The sequence below is a fragment of the Thamnophis sirtalis genome, unplaced genomic scaffold (assembly GCF_051295495.1).
Source record: "Thamnophis sirtalis isolate CommonGarterSnake01/CBP01778 unplaced genomic scaffold, rThaSir2_p1.2 scaffold_10, whole genome shotgun sequence".
Lineage (NCBI taxonomy): Eukaryota > Metazoa > Chordata > Lepidosauria > Squamata > Natricidae > Thamnophis > Thamnophis sirtalis.
In genome coordinates, this window is record NW_028261390.1 from 3,461,358 (window position 1) to 3,472,063 (window position 10,706).

The 10,706-nt window shown below is 52.1% G+C and overlaps 1 protein-coding gene across 5 annotated transcripts in view; it reads left to right on the forward strand.

Annotated features, from left to right (window-relative positions):
• The first annotated feature begins 747 nt into the window (after positions 1-747).
• The window catches only part of SMOX (spermine oxidase), a 44,180-nt gene continuing 34,221 nt past the window's right edge, over positions 748-10,706 (forward strand). For 4 of the 5 annotated variants that reach the window (XR_015697842.1, XM_087723942.1, XM_087723947.1 and 1 more), the window contains exon 1: positions 4,283-4,446. The gene's annotated coding sequence lies outside the window, so the exon portion shown is untranslated. Of the gene's footprint in view, positions 902-4,282; positions 4,447-10,706 lie in introns of those variants that run through there. The other variant, XM_087723943.1, reaches the window with a different exon arrangement.

Consider the following 10,706-nt stretch of genomic DNA (forward strand, 5'->3'; position numbering starts at 1 on the left):
TTTGAGGATGTAGCAATGGAGTCAGGTAGAGCATTCCAGGCGTTGACCACTCTGTTGCTGAAGTCGTATTTTCCGCATTCGAGTTTGGAGCAAATTTACCTTGAGTTTCTATCAATTGTTTGCCTGTGTATTATTGTGGTTGAAGCTGAAGTAGTCATTGACAGGTAGGACGTTGTAGGAGACAATTTTGTGTACTACGCTTAGGTCAGACTAAAGGCGACGTAGTTCCAGGTTGTCCAAGCCCAAAATTTCGAGCCTGGTGGCGTAAGGGATTCTACTGCGAGCAGAGGAGTGGAGGACTCTTCTCGTGAAATACCTCTGGACTCGCTCGATCGTATTCATGTCCGATATACAGTGTGGATTCCAGGCAGACGAGCTGGATTCATTGATGATCTATTCCAAGGCTCCCCAAACTTGGCCACTTTAAGACTTGTGGACTTCAACTCCCAGAATTCTCCAGCCAGCCACAAGCCTTAAAGTGGCCAAGTTTGAAGACCTCGGTTCTAAGTGGAGAGATTGCAGAGGAAGGGATTACAAGAGAGTAAATCATGCTGGCTGGAGAATTCTGGGAGTTGAAGTCCAGAAGTCTTAAAAGTTGCCACGTTTGAAGACCTCTGATCTATTCCTTGATGGCCCGTGTCCAGCCTCAGGGTACGTCTTTGGTCTGCTCCGGGGCAGGATCGTCCTCCGGTTACTCCCGGCTTGCTCCTGCCCCTGGGTGTGTTCACACGCCTGCAATTTATTCTCGGAAGCGAGGCTGTTTCCTCCCTTTCTGCCGCACCTTTGCACCTGGATCCATCCTTCAAGGCTGTCCTTTAGTCCTCGGCAAAGGGCTCGAAGTTAGCTTGACGCAACACGAAAGATCCCTTGCGGAACCTGGGACGTGCCACTGCTTGAGGAGGTAAGTAGAGTCTTTGTGTTTGCAGAGGGCCACCACAAGCCCGGGCAACTGAGTAGCTGCGATGGCGATGCCAGCTCTGCTTGGGTGGGTGGTGGTGGTGGTGGGGGGTCAGAGCCCTGGATTGGGGATTGTTGGGGTGTAGCCTTGGTTTAGGCTGGAGGGGAAGGCGTTGTGAGCCACGCCTTTATCGCCAAATGCAGGGAAAGAGTTGGGCAGCGCATTCTCGGATGGCAATAGGGGGAGGAAAGTTACGGCCCTGTTCTCACCTGTGGACTTCAACTCCCAGAATTCCAGAGTCAGCATTCCACAAGAACAGCATTCGATAGCTCCAGATGCTTTCTCCTCTCTTTTCTCCTCTCGGCACTAGCACGGATGACGTGACCTAGTTGGGTCATGAAACGCCTGCAAGAGGACAGCCACGCTCAGAGAGCACCAAGGACCCTACAGTCCTCTTGATAAACCCTCCTCCCTTCTAGCACTGACGACGTTCCCTAGTTGGGTCATGAAATGCCTGCAAGAAAACAACCAAGCTCAGAGAGCACCAAGGACCCCACAGTCCTCCTCCTCCTTTCCCTCCTTCCCCCTCCTTCTTTCCTCTCCTCCTCTATGCTCTTTCTCTCCACAAGCCCCACTCCCTTCTAACACTGATGATGTTACCTAGTTGGGTCATGAAATGCTTGCAAGAAAACAACCCAGCTCAGAGAGCACCAAGGACTCCACAGTCCTCTTCCTCCTTCTTTCCCCCTCCTCTCCTTCTCCTCCCCTTCCTCTCCACAAACCCCACCCCCCTCTAACACTGATGATGTTCTCTAGTTGGGTCATGAAACATCTGCAAGAAAACCACCAAGCTCAGAGAGCACCAAGGACCCCACAGTCCTCCTCCTCCTCCTTCTTCCCCTCCTCCTCTTCTTCTCCTCCCCTTCCTCTCCACAAACCTCCCTCCCTTCTCCCTCCCTGATGACGTTCCCTAGTTGGGTCATGAAACATCTGCAAGAAAACCACCAAGCTCAGAGAGCACCAAGGACCCCACAGTCCTCCTCCTTCTCTTGATAAACCCTCCTCCCTTCTAACCCTTCTAACCCTCCTCCTCTTTCCCTTCTTCTTCTTCTTCTTCTTCTTCTTCTTCTTCTTCTTCTTCTTCTTCTTCTTCTTCTTCTTCTTCTTCTTCTCCTCCTCCTCCTCCTCCTCCTCCTCCTCCTCCTCCTCCTCCTCCTCCTCCTCCTCCTCCTCCTCCTCCTCCTCCTCCTCCCTATGACAATTCGCCATGGCCGACTCACTACCGATAACTTCCCACAACGTAATTTGCTGCAGGGCAAATTGTTGGGCCGTAAGAGTTCCACCAGCATCAAAGAAATAGTGGAATAGAATCGTTAAAAGAAAGGAGGGAGAGAATGAAAGGTGAATGGCAATAGAATTTAAATAATTTTTTTTAAAATTTATTTTAAATCATGAAACAGAATTGCTAAATTGTCCCAGGGTGACTTGGTCATTCGTGATGAGTTGTCCTGCTGCGCGTCGGCCACGAGAAGTTGGGTCCCATCGCAAGGTTGACTTGCTCCCATCAGGGTCATGCCACTCTGCTCATGCTCAGAGGCAAGGCCCCAAACTAAGAAAGGCAGACTCGCTTCTGTCCAGGCTGATAGCACTCTGCCCATGCCCGGAGGCGATGCTCTTGGGAAGAGGTGATCGCAGCAAATAATCATGAAGGCAGAGTCGCTTTTGCTCAGAATCGGGGCACTCGGCCCATGCTCAGAGGTGACGCCCCAAAGGGACAAAAGGCAGATTGGCTTCTGACCTGGATGAGGCACTCGGCCTATGCTCAGAGGAGATTCCCCTTGGGGAGTGGTGAGCACAGCAAAGTCAACGAAGAAGGCTAACTCGCTTCTGCCTAGGATCTGGTATTCTGCCCATGCTCAGAGCCAATCCTTCCACCCAGGATCAGTGCACTCTGCCCATGGCCAGAGGCAACTCTTCGGCCCAGGATCAGGGCACTTTGCCCCTGTCCTTCGATCCCAGGATCAGGGCACTCTGCCCATGCCCAGAGGCAACTCTTCGACCCCAGGATCAGGGCTCTTTGCCCCTGTCCTTCGATCCCAGGATCAGGGCACTCTGCCCATGCCCAGAGGCATCTCTTCGATCCTAGGATCAGGGCTCTTTGCCCCTGTCCTTCGATCCCAGGATCAGGGCACTCTGCCCATGCCCAGAGGCAACTCTTCGACCCAGGATCAGGGCTCTTTGCCCCTGTCCTTCGATCCCAGGATCAGGGCACTCTGCCCATGCCCAGAGGCAACTCTTTGACCCAGGATCAGGGCTCTTTGCCCCTGTCCTTCGATCCCAGGATCAGGGCACTCTGCCCATGCCCAGAGGCATCTCTTCGACCCAGGATCAGGGCTCTTTGCCCCTGTCCTTCGATCCCAGGATCAGGGCACTCTGCCCATGCCCAGAGGCAACTCTTCGACCCAGGATCAGGGCTCTTTGCCCCTGTCCTTCGATCCCAGGATCAGGGCACTCTGCCCATGCCCAGAGGCATCTCTTCGACCCAGGATCAGGGCTCTTTGCCCCTGTCCTTCGATCCCAGGATCAGGGCACTCTGCCCATGCCCAGAGGCAACTCTTCGACCCAGGATCAGGGCTCTTTGCCCCTGTCCTTCGATCCCAGGATCAGGGCACTCTGCCCATGCCCAGAGGCATCTCTTCGACCCAGGATCAGGGCTCTTTGCCCCTGTCCTTCGATCCCAGGATCAGGGCACTCTGCCCATGCCCAGAGGCAACTCTTCGACCCAGGATCAGAGCTCTTTGCCCCTGTCCTTCGATCCCAGGATCAGGGCACTCTGCCCATGCCCAGAGGCATCTCTTCGACCCAGGATCAGGGCTCTTTGCCCCTGTCCTTCGATCCCAGGATCAGGGCACTCTGCTCATGCCCAGAGGCATCTCTTCGACCCAGGATCAGGGCTCTTTGCCCCTGTCCTTCGATCCCAGGATCAGGGCACTCTGCCCATGCCCAGAGGCATCTCTTCGACCCAGGATCAGGGCTCTTTGCCCCTGTCCTTCGATCCCAGGATCAGGGCACTCTGCCCATGCCCAGAGGCAACTCTTCGACCCAGGATCAGGGCACTCTGCCCATGCCCAGAGGCAACGGCGATGCGCTCGGAGAACGACAGCATCGCTCACGTTCCGAGTCCGAAGCCGAGCCGGCGTGGATCGCAGAGGGACTTTCACCCGGGCGCTCTGCACGTTCTCAGAAACCGGCCGCTTTGCAGGTTGCAGGAAGCGGCCGGCGCCGGGCTCGCCCGTCCTTCCTGCTTGCCTGCCGCGAGGCGTGGCCGGAGGGGCGGCCTGCGAGGAGGAGCCGGGGTCGGTGGGCGGCCGGGGAGGAGGAGGAAGAGGAGGAAGGACGGGCTGCCGAGCAGCAGGCCGCCGGTCGTCGCCCGCCTCGCCGCACCAGCCGCCACCGCCGCTGCCCATCGCGGGCTCCACAGGGCTCCAGCACCAGCCGCCCCTCTCCGAGCCAACCCAGCCTCCTTCCCCGTCGCCCGCAGGAGAGAGGTACCGCGGGGGCTCCGGACAGGCGAAACAAGGGGAGGGGTCGCCCTTTATGCCCCGTCCCAGATCTCAGAGAGGGGGGCTTGGTCAGCCCCCCCTTCAGTCTGCTTTCAGCTAATTGGGGAGGGGGCTAAAGAGAACGACCCCCCTCTTTTCCTCCTGCTTCATCCTGGGGAGGGGTCTTCCTTAACCCCCCCTTCCTTCTCCCTTCCCCCCGTCCTAGATCTTGGAGAAGGGGGTCTCGCCCAGCTGGGAATGCAACCTTCCTTCACTCTGCTTTCAGCTAATTGGGGAGGGGTCTCCCTTCGATCCCTTTCTCCTTCCCCTCCCCCGTCCCAGATCACAGAGAGGGGGGCTTGGTCAGAGGGGGAAGCAACCCCCCTTCAGCCTGCTTTGGGGTGGGGACTGCAGAGAACGACCCCCCCTCTTTTCCCTTCCTGGGGAGGGGTCTCCCTTTGATCCCTTTCTCCTTCCCCAACGTCCCAGATCTCAGTGAGGGGGGGAGGCTTGGCCAGACCGAGAGGCAATCCCCCTTCAGCTTGCTTTCCAGCTAATTGGGGAAGGGGCTGCAGAGAACGACCCTCTCCTTTTCCCCCCTGCTCCCTCCTGGGGAAGGGTCGCCCTTCACCCCCGTTACTCACGGATCCAGATCTGAGAGAGAGGGGCTTTCCCCAGCAACCCTTCTCAGCCTGCTTTCCAGCTAATTGAGGAGGGGGCTGCAGAGAACGACCCTCTCTTCCCCCCCCTGGGGAGGGGTCTCTCTCTGACCCCTTTCTCCTTCCCCACCGTCCCAGATATCAGACGGGGGGGGGGTGGCCAGATAGGGAAGCAACCCCACTTCAGGCTGCTTTCTAGCTAATTGGAGGGGGCTGCAGACCCCCCTCTTCTTCCATCCTGGGGAGGGGTCTCCCTTCACCACCCTTCCCCACGGATCCAGATCCCTCATAGAGGGGGGCTTGCCTAGCTGGGGAAGCAGCCCCTCCCAGCCTGCTTCCAGCTAATTGAGGAGGGGGTCTGCAGAGAAAGACCCCCCCTCTTTCTTCCCTTCTGCTTCCTCCTGGGGAGGGGTCTCCCTTCACCTCCTCTACCTCCTTCCCCACGGATCCAGATCTCGGAGAGGGGGGGGCTTTGTCCAGCCGGGGAAGCAACCTCTGCTTTCCAGCTAATTGGGGAGGGGGCTGCAGAAGGACGACCCCCCTCCTTTTCTCTCCTGCTCCCTTCCTGGGGAGGAGTTTCCCTTTACACTCCCTTCCCCCCACCATCCTAGATCTCGGAAAGGGGGTCATTCCCAGCCGGGGAAACCAAGCCCCCCCCCCCGCCTGCTTCTATCTAATCGGGGAGGGGGCTGCCTAGAAGGACCCCTCCTCTTTCCCCCCTTCCGCGTCCCTCCTTCCTCGGCGGCTCTTTTTCCTCCTCGTCCCCCCCCCCCCTTTCTTCTTTTCTCCCTGGCTCAGCAAATGGCCTTGTTATTGCCTCTCCAGCCGCCTTCTCCAACCGGGCGCCCTCCGCAGGCGCCGGGCTACGAGTCACCTGGAGAGCAGCCGGTTTAGCGAGGAGGGAGTGGGGAGGGGGGGCACGATTTATATTTCGCCTATTTTTAACCCCCCCCTCCCCTTGCTAAGACCCTGCAGGGGAACAATGACCTGATTGCAATGGGCGGCCTTGGGAATCTAGAGACCCCTCCCCACTTATCTCAGCCAGGGGAGGGAGGCATATTCACCCACCACACGAGGGGATATTTTCTCTCTCTCATTTCTAAGGATGAAAATTGAGGGGGGGGGGCGGAGTGTAGGGTCCATCATTCAGCTGGGCTGAAGCTCCCACCCCTTCTTTTAAAATCTGCAGGATGTGCCTTTTGGGGTGTGTGCTCCCTTTCCCCCCCCTCCTTCCCCTCCTTTTAAATTGGGGGAGGGGGGCAAGGATTCTGGTGGCTTAGCAAGCAAAGACACCCCCTCCCCTTATTCTGGTGTCAGCTTGGTGCCCTTCAAGTTGCTTCATCTACGAGTGTGTTTATGTGTGGTGAGAGGCGTGAAGGTTTGCATTGTCTCCCCCCCCCAGAGAGGGGGGGCCGCGGCTTCCAGTCCCACCCTGCTTCTTGTCGGGTGTGCATGGGTTTGTGCACGGGGTGTGCAAATCTGGGAAGCTCGTGGGTTGCGAGGGGCTACATTTGCACAGGTGTGGAATTGCATCCCGCTTTGCTTCCTTTGTTTTCAAGGGATATATCTCTTTTTTCCCCTCTTGCTGGCCTCAGTTTCCCCTGCCGGGATTACAGGATTTATTTCCTGGGCGATATATTACATGTCTGAATGTGTTTTTGGGGAGTGAGACTGTTTCTCCAGCTCTTTCCTAGAAGAAGTCAGATCTTTTATTTTTAATTTTTTTTAATTTTAAACACATCAACAAAAAACAAACACATAACTTCAAACAACACAGGAACTAAACGTTCCATCCTACAGCAGTCCCCCATCGGTGTATCTTTACATTTAGTGTTTCCCCTCCTATAAATGCCAATTTCCCCCTTGTTCTTACTCCTTTTCATGTACTATTCCTTAGTTATTTATACTCGGCCGTTTATATCAGATTATTGTTTTTCCTATATTACCGTAGATTACATATATACTTTTCTTTTGTTAGTATATCTTTCCTATCCCCTATCCTCTCGCTGTGTCCTAATTCTTCTACTTCGTCTTAATTTTACATTTCCCTATTTCTTGTTTCTGTCGTCTTAACCATTTGTAATAGGAAGGCAGGTCGTATTTGAGCCTGCGTATTTAGGAATCGCCCCCTAATATTGATATTTCACCCTCCTCTCCCCCAAATGTCACGAATGAAAGCGGCAACAGACGCCGGAACTGTGAAATTCTGTTGGAATAACAAGAGCGTTTTTAAACCCCAAAGCGGATGAAAATATTTCTGATTTGTGTGTGTGTGTGAAAAATGATCACGCATCCGAGTTGCATTTTGAATGGAGGCTGGTACGGGAGGATTCGGAGGCAAAGGTTAAAAATTAAAGGCCATAAAGGGAATTTTTAGAACTCTGGGTGGCAAAAGGATAACGGGGCTACAGCTTTCAGCTTTGGCTTCCCGGGGGGGGGGGGGGGATCTCAACTCCTGCAGCTCCACCCACTCCCATTAAAAATTGCAAGATTTAAGCCCTCCTTGTTGGATGAATGTGTAAAATTGCTGATTTGTGGATTCTTGCAAACTTTCCTTGGATGTTATTTTATTTTATTTCCAGCTATGGTGGATGATGAGTGGAGGGGATCTTCCCACATGTCTCTCTCTTTTTCTTTTTGCAGAATGGAAGGATGGAGGGAAAAGAATTTGCAAACAAAATATTTGCTCTTTCGCTCTTCTTCCTCCTCCCCCCCCCAACATTGGGGGAGGGGACATCATTGCTGGTTTTAACTGCATCAATCTGGATCTCTTTGTGTCGAGCAAGTGTGCTATCTGGGGCACCCCTCTGGCATTTATATGTCAGTGGAAGCATTCCAGAAAAAGCATCTCTCTTTCTCTTGCTGGTTAAAAACTGCTGATGTCCGTAAAGAGCAGCTTCATTCAGTTTAAGGAGAGAGAGAGAAGGGGGTGGGGGAAGAGAGAGAAAGTGAGAGAGAAAGAAAAAGAAAAAGAGAGAGAAAGAGACAGAGAGAGGGAGGGAGAGAGAAAGAAAGAAGGAGAAAGAAAGAGAAAGAGAAATAGAGAGAACGGGGGGGAGAGAATGAGAGTGGGAGAGGGAGAAAAAGAGAGAAAGAGAAAGAAAGAGAGAGAGAGAGAGAAAGACAGAGAGGGAGGGAGAAAGAAAGAAAGAGAGAGAGAAAGAAATAGAAAGAAAGGGGGAGGGAGAGAGTGAGAGCGGGAGAGGGAGAAAGAAAGAGAAAGAGGGGGAGAGAAAGGGAGAGAAAGAAAGAGAGGGAGGGAGAAAGAAAGAGAGACAGAGCAAGAGAGAGGGAGAGAGAAAGAGAGAAAGAAGAGGGAGAGAAAGAAAGAAGGAGAGAGGGGGAGAGAGAAAGGGAGAGAAAAAGAAAGAGGAAAAAAAAGAAAGAAAGGGAGAGAGAAAGAGAAAGAAAGAGAAAGAGAGGGGGAGAGAAAGGGAGAGAGGTTATAGGTTATAGGTTTATTAAACTTGTATGCCGCCCTATTCCCGGAGAGAAAGAAAGAGAGGGAGAGAAAGAAAGAGAAAGAAAGAAAGAGAGCAAGAGAGAGAGGGAGAGAGAAAAAGAAAGAGAAAAAAGAAAAGAAAGAAAGAGAGTGAGGGAGAGGGAAAGAATGTATCGAATCAAAATCACATGAAGTATTAGCACCGCTTTATAAAGCCTTAGTAAGGCCACACCTGGAATACAGCATGCAGGTGTTTTGGGCCTAGCAGGCCTCCTTGAAGCCTCCTGGGCCCCAAACCGCCCCCCCCCCCCCCGGCCGCATGTACACACGTCTCCCACAGGCACAGCAGAGACCCGAAAGTCAGCTGGCCAGCGGGAGGCGCACACGCATGCACGGTGGAGTTCCGCTGGGCGACGGCTCGCGTGCCTGCAGAGATGGCAGCGGGGCTGGACTAGAAGACCTCCAAGGTCCCTTCCGGCTCTATTCTGATTCTGAGAAGAGAGGTCAGTGCGGATTCTGTCAGTCAGGACATAGTTGTCCCCAAGGAACTTTTTCCAATTTTTTTTTAATTTTTTTACCTTGAAAACGTTTCGCTTCTCATCCAAAAATTAAAAACAAAAAACTTCTTGAATGAGAAGCAAAAACTTTTCAAGGAAAAAAACCCCAAGAAAGAGAAAAGGTTTATAGGCTTCTTGGTGCCCAGCTTCACTTGTTTCTCGCAGGAGTCAGGCGGTGGAGAAATTTGCAGAAGTAGAAGGCAGAGATAGTCCTTGACTTACAACCATTCATTCAGCGACTGTTTGAAGTTACAATGGCAAAGAAAAAAAAGAGATTTATGACCATTTTCCACACAACCGTTCCAGGCTTGGGTTGTCGCAAAAGGGGATCATGTGACACATGTGACCGTCATAAACGTGAACAAGTTGCCATGCATCCAAATTTTGATCATGTAATCATGGGGTGCAGCCTTAGCGCCTCCACAAGCTTCCGCAAGCCTCTGGAATGCTCTAGCTGCTCATTGGAACGTTGCGCAGGCGCTGTATGCGCCGTGCGCATGCGCAGAAGCACCAAAGATTTAAAAAACCAGTAAGGAGCTCGGGCGGGTGGGTGGGCCCTCCGGAGCACTGTACCGGAACAGTATTTGGTGCTCCGGGCAGGCTGCAGTACTCCTGTACCGGGGTGTACCGCCTGCAACCCACCACTGGGGTGCAGCAGCAGACATAAATGTGAAAAATCATCAAAAGTCACTTTTTCGGCTCCGTTGTAACTTTGAACAGTCACTAAACGAACCGTTGTAAGTTGAGGCCTACCGGTACAGATCGTTCTTGACTTACGATCACAATTGAGTCGAAAATATCTTTTTGTTGAGGGAGACATTTGTTGAGTGTCTGAATTTTGATCCCTTATCGTAGGGATGCTACGAACGTCTGAACTACGAACAACGGTCATAAGTCACATTTTTCAGTCCTGTTGTGACTTTGAACGGTTACTAAACAGGCTGCTGTAAGTCAAGGAGTACCGTTTGTCTTTCCCCTCGTCTTCCTGGCTTAAACATCTTTCATTGCAATTAGTTGCTGGGTATCCAACTCCATCACTGGAGGTTTTTAAGAAGAGATTGTACAGCCATTTGTCCGAAATTGTACAGGGTCGCCTGCTTGAGCAGGGGGTTGGACTAGAAGACCTCCAAGGTCCCTTCCAACTCTGTTATTCTGCAATTCTCTGAAACCATTATTAGAGGTTATTGAATTGACCTAGATTTGTAGAGCTGGGGTTTGCTCAAGATACGAAACTGCAAGAAGAAAAAAATTCAGACTATCTGCCGACTTTTTAAATGTCACTAGGATGTTGTTGTGTTGTAGTAGCCAAGAAATAAGTAATGCTAAAATGCTTTAGTAGCAATAGGCTGGAAATTTGCAGTGAGCAGAAAAGTACTTCTGATTTAATCTGTTTCTTTCAACTGGAAAATATTTTTTTTTATATTGTCTGCACCGTTTGTTATTCTCATTGTTTTAGTCCAGACTGCCTTTTTTTTTTTTTTATTGTTTTCATTGTTTTAACTATTTTTACTGTTTGGAGATACTTTTTTTGCAGATTTTTAAAGCTGCCCAGAGTTTTCTGGAGTGGGAGGCCATCTCTTATCAAACCAATTCTTTAATTCCATTCAA